Raw genomic sequence first — 14,120 nt, 5'->3', positions numbered from 1 at the left:
CCACGCCATGCTTGCAGCAAGTAATCTGGTATCATTGCCTGGCAGCGTATGGTCCCAGTGTTTGCTGGCATTCAAGTAACATCCATTCTTTATCTTGCTGTGTAATCCTCAGGAGAGTGATATCACTCATGGTAACCTGGTTGAAATACGGGAACTTAATTAAGGGGACAGAGGTGGCCGTTCCTACTGGGCTGTTTGCCTGTGGCTGAAAATAAATCCTTCCCTGCAGTTAGCCAAGCGCAGATGGGAAACTGGCCCTGAGCTTTTCGCGTTTGGCTAGCAGGGATCTTCCCTGTTACCAGCCACGCGGAGGGGGGAGGGGTACAGTGATCATCCCAGAGAATTCATGGCGGGAGAGGGGCGGTGGGGGGGGGGGGTTAGTTTGGTTCCTGCAGAGATCTTCCCTGATACCATCCACGCGATGGGGGGAGGGATAAAGCGATCATCCAGAGAATTGAATGGGGGGTGGGGTGGTTGGTTTGTTTTCGGCTGCTGCTGAATGTTAACAGAAAAACCGCAGCACTCTACGGGCTTTGCTTGGTATGTGGGAAAGGAGGGCGCAGAAGCCGAAAGACAATGGCTTACCATGGCCGCATGCAAGCCGAATTCTGTTGCCCGGACCTGTGATCTCTAGCAGCAAAGCCACAGGCACTCAGTATTAAGAGGCAAAAATGCGACCTTGCACAGAAATAGCATGTGCTATGTAATGTGAATAGTGTTGGTCACCGTGAAAGAGTATAAGCATTGTTCTGCAAAATGTATCTTTTTAAAAAATTCTCTCTTTTTTCCCCTCCCTACAGCAGCTGCAAATTCTTCAAGCCTCCCTCCTCCGTCCCGAAGGCTATCACAGATAAGGCGTCGGAAAAAGAAGACGCAAGACGAGATGTTTGCAGAAATTATGGAATCCACCTGCAGTGACAGAGCTCATCTGAATGAGTGGAAGGAGACGGTTTCAAAGTATAGGAAAGAAGCCAGTGAACCTGAGGACAGGAGGGACCAACGTGAGGAGAGGAGAGATGCTCGAGATGAGAGGTGGCGGCAGGAAGATCAGAGGAGGCAGGATGCAATGCTGGGGCTGCTGCGTGAGCAAACAGACATGCTCCGGCGTCTGGTGGAGCTTCAGGAACAGCTGCAGGAAAACAGAGTGCCGCTACAGCCCCTGTACCCCCCTCCCCATGTTCCATATCCTCCTCACCCAGACGTGTAAGAACGCGGGGGGGGAGGGAGGCTCCGTACACCTTCCCATTCCATCCCAGTGGACAGCCCAAGCAAAAGGCTGTCATTTTTTTTAACCTTTTTTTTAGTGGCCTTTTCCTTCCCACCGATCCAAACTCCACCCAGGTTCCCTCCCTCTTTTTATAATCTATTAATAAAGAATAAATGATTTTTAAACAATAGTGACTTTATTTGGTTTGAAAGCAAGCTGGGGGAAGGGGGAGGGTGGGTTCCTTACAGAGAATGAGTCAATAAAGGGGGCGGGTTTTCATGAAGGAGAAACAAACAGATATTTCACACTGTAGCCTGGCCAGTCATGAAACTGGTTTTCAAAGCTTCTCTGATGCACAGCGCTTCCTGGTGTGCTCTTCTAATCGCCCTGGTGTCTGGCTGCGCGTAATCAGCAGCCAGGCGATTTGCCTCAGCCTCCCACCCCGCCATAAAGGTCTCCCCCTTACTTGCACAGAGATTGTGGAGCACACAGCAAGCAGCAATAACAATGGGGATATTGGTTTGGCTGAGGTCTGAGCGAGTCAATAATGAACGCCAGCGACCTTTTAAACGGCCAAATGCACATTCTACCACCATTCTGCACTTGCTCAGCCTGTAGTTGAACAACTCCTGTCCAGGCTGCCTGTGTATGGCTTCATGAGCCATGGCATTAAGGGGTAGGCTGGGTCCCCAAGAATAACTATTGGCATTTCAACATCCCCAACGGTTATTTTCTGGTCCGGAAAGTAAGTCCCTTGCTGCAGCCCTTTAAACAGAGTAGTGTTCCTGAAGACGCGAGTGTCATGAACCCTTCCCGGCCAGCCCACGTTGATGTTGGTGAAACGTCCCTTGTGATCCACAGGTGCTTGCAGCACCATTGAAAAGTACCCCTTGCGGTTTATGTACTGGGTACCCTGGTGCTCCGGTGCCAAGATAGATGGAACCCATATCCCTATCGCCCCACCACAGTTAGGGAATCCCATTGCAGCAAAGCCATCCACTATGGCCTGCACATTTCCCAGAGTCACTACCTTTCATAGCAGCACCTGAGTGATTGCTTTGGCTACTTGCATCACAGCAGCCCCCACAGTAGATATGCCCACTCCAAATTGATTCCCGACTGACCGGTAGCTGTCTGGCATTGCAAGCTTCCACAGGGCTATCGCCACATGCTTCTCAACTGTGAGGGCTGCTCTCATCTTGGTATTCTGGCGTTTCAGGGCAGGGGACAGCAAGTCACAAAGTTCCATGAAAGTGCCCTTACGCATGTGAAAGTTTCGCAGCCACTGGGAATCATCCCACACCTGCAACACTATGCAGTCCCACCAGTCTGTGCTTGTTTCCCTTGCCCAGAATCGGCGTTCCATAGATAGAACCTGCCCCATTAACAACATGATCTCCAAAGCACCGGGGCCCGTGGTTTCACAGAATTCTGTGTCCGTGTCCGTGTCCATGTCCTCATCATGCTTGTTCCTGCGCTGCCGCCGCCGCTGCCTCCTCGCCTCGTTTTTCTGGTCCTGGCTCAGCATAAACTCCACGAGAACGCGCGAGGTGTTTAAAATGTTCATGACTGCTGTCTTGAGCTGAGCGGGCTCCATGCTTGCCGTGGTATGGAGTCTGCAGTGTTCACCCAGGAAAAAAGGTGCGAAATGGTTGTCTGCCGTCCGTTGCTTTCATGCAGGGAGGGAGAGAGGGGGTGAGGCTGTACCCAGAACCACTGCGACAATGTTTTTTGTCCCATCAGGCACTGGGATCTCAACCCAGAATTCCAATGGGCGCGGGAGACTGCGGGAACTATGCAATAGCTATGGGATAACTACCCACAGTGCAACACTCCAGAAATCGACGCTAGCCCTGGTACTTGGACACACACCGCCGAATTAATGTGCTTAGTGTGGCCGCATACATTCGACTTTATACAATCTGTTTCCCAACTTCGAATTATATAAATTCGGATTAATCCCGTAGTGTAGACATACCCTTAGTGATAAATGAGGGGAAAAGACTCAATTTGACCAAGGTCTCAAAGGTATTTAAAGGTGCCTAATATTGATTTCAATGGGAGTTTGGTGCCTAAATACCTTGCAGAATCTGGGCTTCAGAGCTCAGATTGAGTTTACAGCATTGGCAATTAAAAGTAGTATTTTTGTAAATAAAACATTATTAAATGAAAATGGTAGAAGTATAAACAATGCAGAAGAGGCAGAGGTGTTCAATAGATTTTTTTCCCCTGTATTTGGAAAAAAATCCCAAACAGAGATAGTGCTATATCATGACACTCTTTCCATTCCCCTAGTGTATTAGTAAGATGTTAAACAGCAGACACTAACACTGAAATTTTAAAATCAGCAGCTCCTGATGTCTTGTATCCAAGAATTTTAAAAGAGCTGGCTGAGGAGCTTGATGGATCATTAATGCTGATTTTAATAGTCTTAAACACTGGAAATTCCAGAAGACTGAAAGAAAACTAATGTTCCAGTCTGACATTGATCCTGAGCAAGATAGGGGAGCAGGTGAAACACACCTTGATTCCTAAAGAATTAAAGGAGGCTAATATAACTTAATGCCAGTCAACATGGGTTTATGGAAAATAGATTCTGCCAAACTAATTAGATTTTTTTTTGAGATTACAAGTTTGGTAGACAAATCTAATAGTGATATAATAGACTACTGTAAGGCATTTGACTTGGTACCCCATAACATTTTGATTAAAAAAACCTAGAATGATATAAAACTAACATGGCACACATTAAATGGATTATAGTTGGCTAACTGCTAGGTCTCAAGATATAATTGTAAACTGGGAATCCTCATTGAACAGGTGTGCTTTTAGGGATTGGTTCTTGGATTTATGCTAGCTAACACTTTTATTAATGACCTGGAAGAAAACAACATCATTACAGAGAGTTTGCAGATGACACAAATAGGGAGAGTGGTAAATAATGAAGAAAACAGGTGTCATGACTCACAGGCCTCAAACCTAGGTCTGCAGGGTTCACAAGAGCAGCCATACTCTAACCCTTCACTTAGCAGCCTGCTGATTGCTGCTTACTCAGGATCCATGAAGCCCAGCCGCAGTCTGAGGCTCTGCCCAAGTACTATTGGTGAAGTTCCAGAACGGCCCATTGGCTTGCTGGCCCCACTTAAGCCAGCAGTAGTAACGGGAAGCTGTCTGAACAAATGGGATTCACCCTACTCCAGTTTCCCATGGTTAATTTCATGGCATGCTGACCTGGCTTGACTCCTGGTATCTGCTTTGTGGTTCTGATCTCAAGTTTCTCCTGCTTCTGACCCAGCTGACTCTTGACTCCTGTCTCATGACTCTGGACTCCAGCTTTGACCACTAGTTCTGGCTATCCACAACTTGGCTGTGACAATGGGTTACTGATACAAAGCAATCTGAATAGCTTGGAAAGCTGGGCTCAAGCAAACAATATGCATTTTAAAATGGCGAAATGTATACATCCAGTAACAAAAAATGTAGGCCCTACTTATGGGATGGGAGACTTTATCCTGGAAAGCAGTGACTCTGAAAAAGATTTGGGTATTGTGGTGGATAATTAGATGAACGTGAGCTCCCAGTGGATGAATAAACTTTGGAATCTGAGGAGTAGGAGTTGAGGTTATTTTACCTCTATTTAGCACAGGTGCAACTGCTGCTGCAATACTGTGCCCACAGTTCATAGAAGATGTTACTAAATTGGAGAGGGTTCAGAGAAGAGCTATGAGAATAATTAAAGCAGCAGTGGTTCTTAACCTGGGGTGCATGCACCCCTTAGGGGTGTGAGACGTTTCTCGAACATCATTGAACAAAAGCAACAGCAGAAGAGTCACTGAGATGGTAAACTTTAAAAAAGTGTGTAATTTTTCATGTATTAACTTTACTATGAAATTAAAATAAATATATTTAGATTTAAAGAACTGACCTACTTCAACAATTTTTGATAAGGGGTGCGAGAACATATTTTGAGAACCAAAGGGGTGCAGGCTGCAGTAAAGGTTAAGAACCTTAATTGGATTAGAAAACATAGCTTATAGTGATTGACTTAAGGAGCTCAATCTATTTAGCTTAAAGAGAAGATTGAGGGGTGACTTGATTAGACTATATCTGCATGGGGAACAAAAACTTAATGATGGGCTCTTCAGTCTAGTAGAGAAAGGTCTGACATGATCCAATGGCTGGAAGTTGAAGCTAGACAAATTCAAATTGGAAGTAAGGCAAACTTTTAATAGTGAGCGTAATTAACCATTGGAACAATTTACCAGTAGTCCAGGGTGGGTTCACCATCAGATAATTTTTAAATCTAGAGTTGGATGTTTTTCTAAAAGATATGTGCTAAGAACTATTGGGGGAAGTTCTCTGGCCTGTGTTATCCATGAGGTCAGACTAGATGATTACAGTGGTCCTTTCTGGTCTTGGCATCTATAAATATAAAAATCACTGGTGAGGCAATAAAGATGGAAACACACAATGAGAATTTTTAAAACTTTAGAGTTAAAACCTTAAAGGTATAGAGTAGTAGTGAAGTTTTTATCTTTAAGCTGTACTAGGCTTCAATGGAACCACTATTGTGCTTAAAGTTTAAGCATGTGTTTTACTTTACTGGGGCTTTTAAAAGAAGGCTTGCTGAGGCCTTTTATTTTCAGTTGATTTTATCATTAAAGATTGATCCCATCACTTGTTACAAGTGGAGGGGTGTCAGTCCCGGGCTCCTTGCAAATTCTAATTTGTATAATTACATTTTGCCTCTCTAAAATTCTCTTGTTACTTTTTGTTAGCTACAGTAGTATTCATCTCCTCTTCTAGATGATTGTGTGGTATTGTTGTGCCCTGGTTAACCAGGTGCTACAATTCACAGCTGAAGTGGCTGTATTTCAGTGATGGGTAAAGTGAATCCTATAATAAGCAATAGGATGTAAAAAGTTAGTGAATAGTAAACAAGAGCATGATTTTTAAAATTAACTCTTGTGGTTCGTTTTAGTACAGCTTGAAAGATAAGGTTTCAATCCCCATAATCTTCAAGCTAGTCAAGCCTTGGAAGACTGTAGTTCCTGGGTTGATTGAATAAGCTATTCAGAAAACAAGTTGGCCTTCATTGGAACCCTCCTTCCTCAAGATCCTATGTCTGAGTGCATAATTTGAGTCTCATTTTGCATTATTTCTGATGGTAGATATCATCAGTCCGAACACTCAAGGCTGCAAACGTGCTAGAAACCTATGTGTGAAGGGGCCCTAAGCTGGGTTTAAAAAAAAAACTTCCTTGGTATCTGAGAGTGGAAGAGGGAACACAAACATAACATCAATTTCTTTTCTCCATCCAGGCCAGGATGACCTGGCCTAAGAGGAAAACTCTTTGCACTAGAAAAGGTTTGCTAGACTAGCAAAGTCTCTTAGTGCAGACTAGTTTATAGCAGCAAAAGAGTGCTTTTGCCTGTACAATTTATAAAGGGCTCCCTAAGCAAAATAAGATTTCCCAACAAACACTTTTATGTTGGTATAACTGCATCTAAACTAGGGAGCCTGCTAGTATAGAAGTGTGGTGGTTTTTTTTTTTTTTTTTTTTTTTAAATCAACACCTCTAAATAACATCTATACCTGCAAAAGTTTCTAGTGTAGACTTGGTCTAACTTAAAAAAAATAAAAATCTACAACTTTTGAACAGTCCTGGTTAAGGTCTCTGTAAATGTTTGTTATACCCAATATACTTTCTGCATCTGTGGGCTGTGCATGGATCAGAAGGCAAAATACAGCACAAAGGCTAAGATCACTTTCCCTCACCCATTTTTAATTCCCTTCATATAGACTTCTTTAAGGGCAACTTTTTAAAAATTTATTTATTTTGACCTGTTGAAAGTGTACCTTTACACAGATAAGCATTAAACAATCTCTAGCAAGATCAAGAATCTCCTAATACCCCAACCCATTCACTCAACCTCCTCCCCAGGAAAAATCCTGGGAGAACTAAAACATCAAAGATCAACAAACTGTGTAGGAAACAGTTTTAAAGTCAATGATGCCTCACTCAACCCATCCTGCCTCCCAGCCCATTCTGTTTACATAGTTTGAGCATCTCAGGTGATTATGACTGCCCTGGCATTACATGAAAAGAGATGCAGCCTTGGAAGTTTCAAATTCAGACTGGGAATAAGGTGTACATTTTTAATGAGTGTAATTAATCATTTATCCTGGGTTGTGGTGGATTATCCATAACTGACAACTTTCAAATCAAAGCTGGATTTTTTTCTAAAAGATCTGCTCTGTAAATGTTTTGGAAGTTCTATGGCCTGTGCTACACGAGAGGTCAGACTAGATGGTCATAATGGTCCCTTCTGGTGTTAGAATCTATTAATTTAAATATTAAGGACCAAATTATTTAGGTTTTAAAGGTGTTGATTTTAACCCATAAAGTTTCACTTAATAATTAATTGGGAGCCAGTGCAAATTGCAGGTGTGTGATGCTCCTAGTGAGGAACATCACTTAAGTAGGCAGCCACATTCTGTACCAGCTGCAGTTTTTAAATAGCCTGAAGATGCAGCCCCATGCAGAGTGCACTAAAGTAATCCAGTCTTGAAGTGATAAATACATGTCCAAAAAAGAACAGCATAACCTCTTGGCCAAATATAGATACTAAAAGGAACTCTTGGTCACTGCTGCTATTGAAGGACAAGCAAATTTCTTCAAAATTGTGAAGCTGATATCACCTCCACCATTAGTTTAGCCATTTGTTTTATCCAAGCTCCAGTCCTGATAAGACCTTGGTAACTGGCCAACTGCACCAGATTGGTCAGATGAAACAGGAAAAAAAGAGTTGGGTGTCTTCAACACATCACTCTCTCTGCTTATGGTTCAGATAATGGTGAACAGAAGTGGCAATAGAATAGAACCCTGCACTAATCAAAAGGATGGAGATGAGAAATCTCGGGAGAGATGAACAATCAGCCACTGATCCTCCATGACCTATCGAAGAGTCAAGACAGACTTATTTTCAGTGTCAGGTCAACAGCCCATGATATGATGGTCTTTTTAGGGTTCTGATGGAGTCCAAAGCCAGTGTATGAGATGATTTGTTATTGATGTTAACACCAGCCTGTAACAGTATATCTAGGAGGGAGAGCTGCTAAAAAGAGAGCTGAAACCTCTCTGGCAAGGGTATCAACTTATTTGAGCTGCTATAGAGGGGGGAGAAGTGAGCCACAGGCTCGCTCTTAAAGAGAGAGGCTCCTCACATGTCAGTGGCATCAAAGGCATCTGATAGATCTAAGAGAAGCCAGGTGGACACTATCTTTTCCCATCACTTTAAGGAGATGATCAACTGACAAAACCAGTGCAATTTTCATAGCAGGCCCAGATACAAAAATGGATGGATCCGTATCAAAGAAGTTTGAGGTTTCCAGGTACTGCTAGAGCTGATTCATTAGTCTTCTGAATAACATTTCCCAGAAAAGGAAGATTATGGACTATTAATTAGGGATATTTCTAATGTCAAGAGATTTCCTAACAATTACTACTTTTACAGATGGATGCATCTTTCTTTTCCAAAGAGAGGCACTGATAATTCTGTCCAATAATGCACCTTATAAGTCCTTGCTAGATTTTTCTCAGCAAGTAGAGGTGTGGATTTAACTCAAATAGTATCCTGAAGTTTCTCAAGAAACTCCAGGCTCACTGAGAGAAGCTCAAACTTAAAAGTCCTGTATTTGTTCCCTCCAAGAAGAGGATTCAGACTTCATTTAGGGGTTATACAACAAGAAGTGATAAACTCACAAGAAACACAATATTTCTTCCATATAAATTATCCCTGTGTAAAAATGTAGGAAAAGAAGCAAGTACCATGTGCCTGATTGCTTACCAACCTAAGTTTCAGAGTAACATCCGTGTTAGTCTGTATCCGCAAAAAGAAGAACAAGAGTACTTGTGGCACCTTAGAGACTAACAAATTTATTAGAGCATAAGCTTTCGTGGACTACAGCCCACTTCTTCGGATGCATATAGAATGGAACATATATTGAGGAGATATATATACACACATACAGAGAGCATAAACAGGTGGGAGTTGTCTGACTAAGGGTTGCATAGTTTGACCTCTATAAATAGCATTTCTTCTCAATTACAGTGTCTTTCAAAAATTTTCCATGGGGCATCAATGAATCTTTAAACATGAAATAAGATCACTTTAATATACAAATTCACTTGATGAAGATTTAAAGTTCTGTGCAACTGGGGCCTGATCAGGCAAGGCACTTAAGCACATGCTTAAGTATTTTTCTGGGTTGAGGTCATAGTGCTTAGCAGTCTGTTTTGTAAAAGCTAATTCACTCTGAGGTTCTTTACTTTTAATAATTTCTTTGATCTTTAATACCATTTAGTTCTTGCTGTATTCATATGAATTATATATAAAACAAAAGTGGGAGTAATGGCAAATTAAGATTATATAAGTATCTAAGCAATTCCATTCTAGTCCCAGTCCTTAGTGACTCATAGCTTTCCTGGATGAAAAAAATCACTTTTTTAGGGCTGAAATTTTGTAGGGTTGGTCTGTCTCTCTCCAAAGTTCAGAAAACTTGAATGAAAATTTTTCATCTGTTTGAGTACAAGATGAGTGGAAAAAGGTACCTCCCCAGTCATGAAAATATACATTTATAGCATAAAGGATGGGAGAAAATTGAAATTTGACATGGAAACAGTCCTTACTAAGGAGAACTGCCTTTGAGTGTTCTGGTAAGAACTGACTTTTATTTGACTGACTGAATTATGAGCTTTGGAAAACTCTGTACATGCAAAGTGTACTGTGCATGTAACTTTATCATTAAGGTTGCATGTGCATAGGTGAGACAGGCTTCACTTATGTGTTTCCATAATCACTTAGGCTATGTCTACATTAGCAAGCTTATATCGGCACAGCTGTACTGATGCAGCTGCGCCACTGTAAGATCGCTCATGTAGCCACTCTATGCTGATGGAGAGAGCACTCCTGTCGACATAATAATACCGCCTCAATGAGTGGTGGTAGCTATGTTGGCAGGAGAAGCTCTTCTGCCAACATAGTACTGTGCACACTCGGGGCCGGCTCCAGGGTTTTGGCCGCCCCAAGCAGCCCCCCCCCAAAAAAAAATCGGGATTTGCGGCGACAATTCAGCAGGAAATCCTTCGTTCCGAGGCGGAGTGAGGGACTGTCCGCCGAATTGCTGCCGAATAGCTGGATGTGTCGCCCCTCTCCCTAGCGGCCGCCCCAAGCACCTGCTTGACAACCTGGTGCCTGGAGCCGGCCCTGTGCACACTACCACTTACGCCAGCAAAACTGTCACTCGGGGGTGTTTTTTCACACCCCTGACCAACATACGTTTTGCGACATAAGTGGTGGTGTAGACATGGCCTTAGTCGCATTTTGAAAAGGGTATCGAAGTATGTCTTGAGGCAAGAACTCAAAAGTTGCCCTTGAATCTGACTCCCTGTGAACTTTGTGTGAAGGGGATGGAGAGGGTTGCTGCATGCTTGGCGCTTTGAAGCCTTTGTACTATTCTGCTGAAGCTCTAAAGCTGCACAACTCTTCAGGCTTACAGGAGAGTAGATTCCTGCTGTGGACTTCCTAAGCCACAAGGCATTCCAGTGGCATCTAGCCAAATAGTTCCAGATTATGGAATTTACATGGTCAGCTTTTTAGTAAACCAGTGGAGCTTTCAAGTCTTGCATCATGCTGCTCCTTCATATTATGCTTTCCTTTTTTAAAAAAAAGTAGGAAATTCTACTCCTAAAACACTGAAAGAATATTACTTGCATGTTCAAGTACTCAAACATCAAGAAATGCCAAAGTGTACTCTGATCTCTTATGTATGTAAGTTGCAAGATAGTCTTTAATTACATCTTTTTACTATTTTTCAAATAATTCAATTTTAGAAATACCATGTGATAAATCAATATTTTAGAATCTCTTAACACAGATTAATGATGCCAGTCATTCCTGAATCACCACAATCAGTTATCCTATTAGAGTATAATGGGGAGGACTGAAAGATAACTAGTAAGAAAATGTTTTTCATTTTTTCCCCAGTATAATAAATACTATTTTAGTTAAAACTCAAACATACATCTTTTGGGTTTATTGGTCTTGACTCACTGTTTGCACTCAAAGCAAAAAATGCTGTGGAGGAAAAACTGGTGCTTGGACAAGTTCACCACTGGCCTACGTAGTTGCAAGTCTGACTTCAAAAATTCAGCATCCCACAAGATGGTCTTACTCAGAGTTCAGGAAGAAGCAACACTGCTAAAGCACACAACAGAGCAATGAATTTCTCCATTTGTATATATTAAAACTACATTACAGAAAAGAGAAAATATTTATTGCCACTGATCTCTATGCCAACCATGTAGAGACGCAAGTTGTGTCTCTGTAAAAGTGTGGGCAGTCCCTGCATGCCCTCTTGTGGCCCACTGTAGCATTGCAAGTGTGCCCCCCTTTAATTTCCCTCAACTGGGTTAGCGATAGGTGGCTTTAACAGACTGGGACTAGGAGAGACCAACATACACTGACAAATACCATGTCACTTTTTAATCAGGTTTCAGGATAGAAGCAATTACAATAAACAGTTCATAAGTCCTCACCTCAGGATGCTGAGTTCAGCCCCCAAAGTCCTCAAAATGAAGCCGCTGGTTAGACTAGTTTCCTAGATCCTGAGAGAAAACCACACCCACCACCCATTGCAACCTGCATGGCTTCTGCTTCCCTCTCTTACTCTGCTTCCTGTTCTGGTTTAAACAGACCTGACCCAGGAAGGAAGGGGGTGGGGAGTCTCCTTGATTCCACCCCAAGCTGTGGGCTCCAGACTATACAGGTAATACACTGCTTCACATGCTCCCCACCACCCAGAATATTGCCTGGTCCTAGGGCAAGTTCTACTGTCTATCCCATGCCCATATGGGCATTCCAATTGGGCAATCTTCCCGGTTGGCTTTACTAGGCTGCTGGCCTAGCCACCTCCTCATGATCATATCCTCAAGACAGAGGAGTACTTCCTATTTAGCAGCTCCAAGGAAGTCTGCAAGACCTTTGGCCATATTTTTAGTCTCATCACTGACGTATATAGAGCCCAGAAGTCTTTCAAACAGGACTAAGTCATCTTGAACAAGGTACCTTTTAGTTTGTGCCCACAATGTCTACACAGGAGAGCTACACACTAGTGCATGCTGCAGTTCACACCCCCATAGTCTGGGCTGAGAGGCTGTGCAGATAAGCCTATGGTCTTTCATTCAGACTAAATTCTTGTTAGGGTTTTGAAACACTACTAACTCTCTATGCCCCCCTCCCCCACAGTCTTCACTCTTCAGAAAGACTTGAGGCCTTATTTCCAAACCTCTTGCACCCACTGACTGGTAGCAGGCAGCATGCTGTTTCTTGGAGTCTGAGTCCACAAGCTTTTCCAGTTGGGCTAGCCTTGTTTCCAAGGCCAGAAAGGAAAACTGGTACTGGGATATCATTCCCTCCTACCCCCCCCCCCCCAGCCATTTCCTGAAACTTGGCCTTCAAGTCTGTTTTCTTTTCCTTGACTGGCCTACAGATTTGTTTTAAGATGGTTGTTCACTATCTCATTGTTACCTTGCTCCTTCTCCAGCTAAACCAGGTATTGCTTCTTGACCTTGGGAAGTGGCAGTTCCTGCTGTCAGCCCATCCTGATGGTGCAATGCCTGGAACTTACCACACTTTGCTGCAAGCTTCTCCTGCATTTGGACTATCTCAGCCTCCATCTAGTCACTGAGATGCTGGAACTTCCTCTTCAACTGCAGAGCTTCTTGGAGGCTAACACAGACTTTCCTCTGAGGAATTGTATGTTTGCTTTCCAGTGTGTTGATTTGTTACCTTGGCTTAGTTTCTCTCCTTCTCTGAAACCACCTTTGCCTATCTTCTAGTCACTGAATTTGTTCCTGTTGCTCAGCCAGTTTCAGTAAGAAAACTTGCAAGCTCAAATGCAGGCTTTCTTACTGTGCACCAACATCATCAACCCTTTTACACCCATTTTCCAGGACTTTTGACCTGATCTCAGTCTTTGCCATTGTCCTTCCAGCTTGGGATCCATGTCTCTCTTTAGAGCAACGAACAGTCTTTTCATCCTGGAATCTTTTCAGGCTCCTGTATCAGGCTACTCACACTCCGCATACTGATGTTCTGAGGCTGAGGATGGAATTGAGGCAGCTCCAGCAAGTGGGAAAAATCTGAAACCAATGGCTGACTTCTGCCCCTGAAGCTTTCCCCTAGAGTCTGCTTCTGGGCTAATGCTCTTTTGCCCAGAACTTTACTACCTTTATTTCCCCATAGAAACAAGCAGTTGGTCCAAGGTCAAAACTTCATGCACAGCTAATTCTTCTAACGTACCCATTTCCCCTGCACTTAAAACAAATTACATCCAGGTGGTGAGGGCTTAAAGACCAAATCAGGCCATATCTTAGTGGTGAGAATCAATGATTGGGGCAGGGGAACCCAGGATCTCTCTGCTCCAGGATTTCAACCCAGGACCATGTGAATAATAGCTCACATATCTGACCTGGGATGGGTGACCTTATGCCTGTTCCAGGGGTCATTTCTACTGTGGCTTCCTCTATCAGTGCCACTGGTCTGTTTCTGAGTTCTCCCTGGAGTTCTCTCTGATCATGCTCCAGTGGATGATCTTGTATCAGTGGTCTGTCATTCCTGGCTCTGTGGGGTGAAGGGACCATGGCAGCGGGGCTTGGTCTTGGCCATGTGGAGCCCTAGCAGCTTCTCTGCAGGAGCTTGCTGCAGGTGACTACTCCCCTGCTCTGACCACCCAGACTGAGAGCTGCTTCCTTTTGAGCCCCGCCTCCAATGTGAGCATGCTCAGCAGGTGCAGCTGGGTGGAGCCTTCTGGGACCAGAGCTCTTCTTTAATGCTCAGTTTGCCAGTGT

Source organism: Malaclemys terrapin, chromosome 1 (genome assembly GCF_027887155.1).
Source record: "Malaclemys terrapin pileata isolate rMalTer1 chromosome 1, rMalTer1.hap1, whole genome shotgun sequence".
Lineage (NCBI taxonomy): Eukaryota > Metazoa > Chordata > Testudines > Emydidae > Malaclemys > Malaclemys terrapin.
This window is presented reverse-complemented; position numbering follows the sequence as displayed.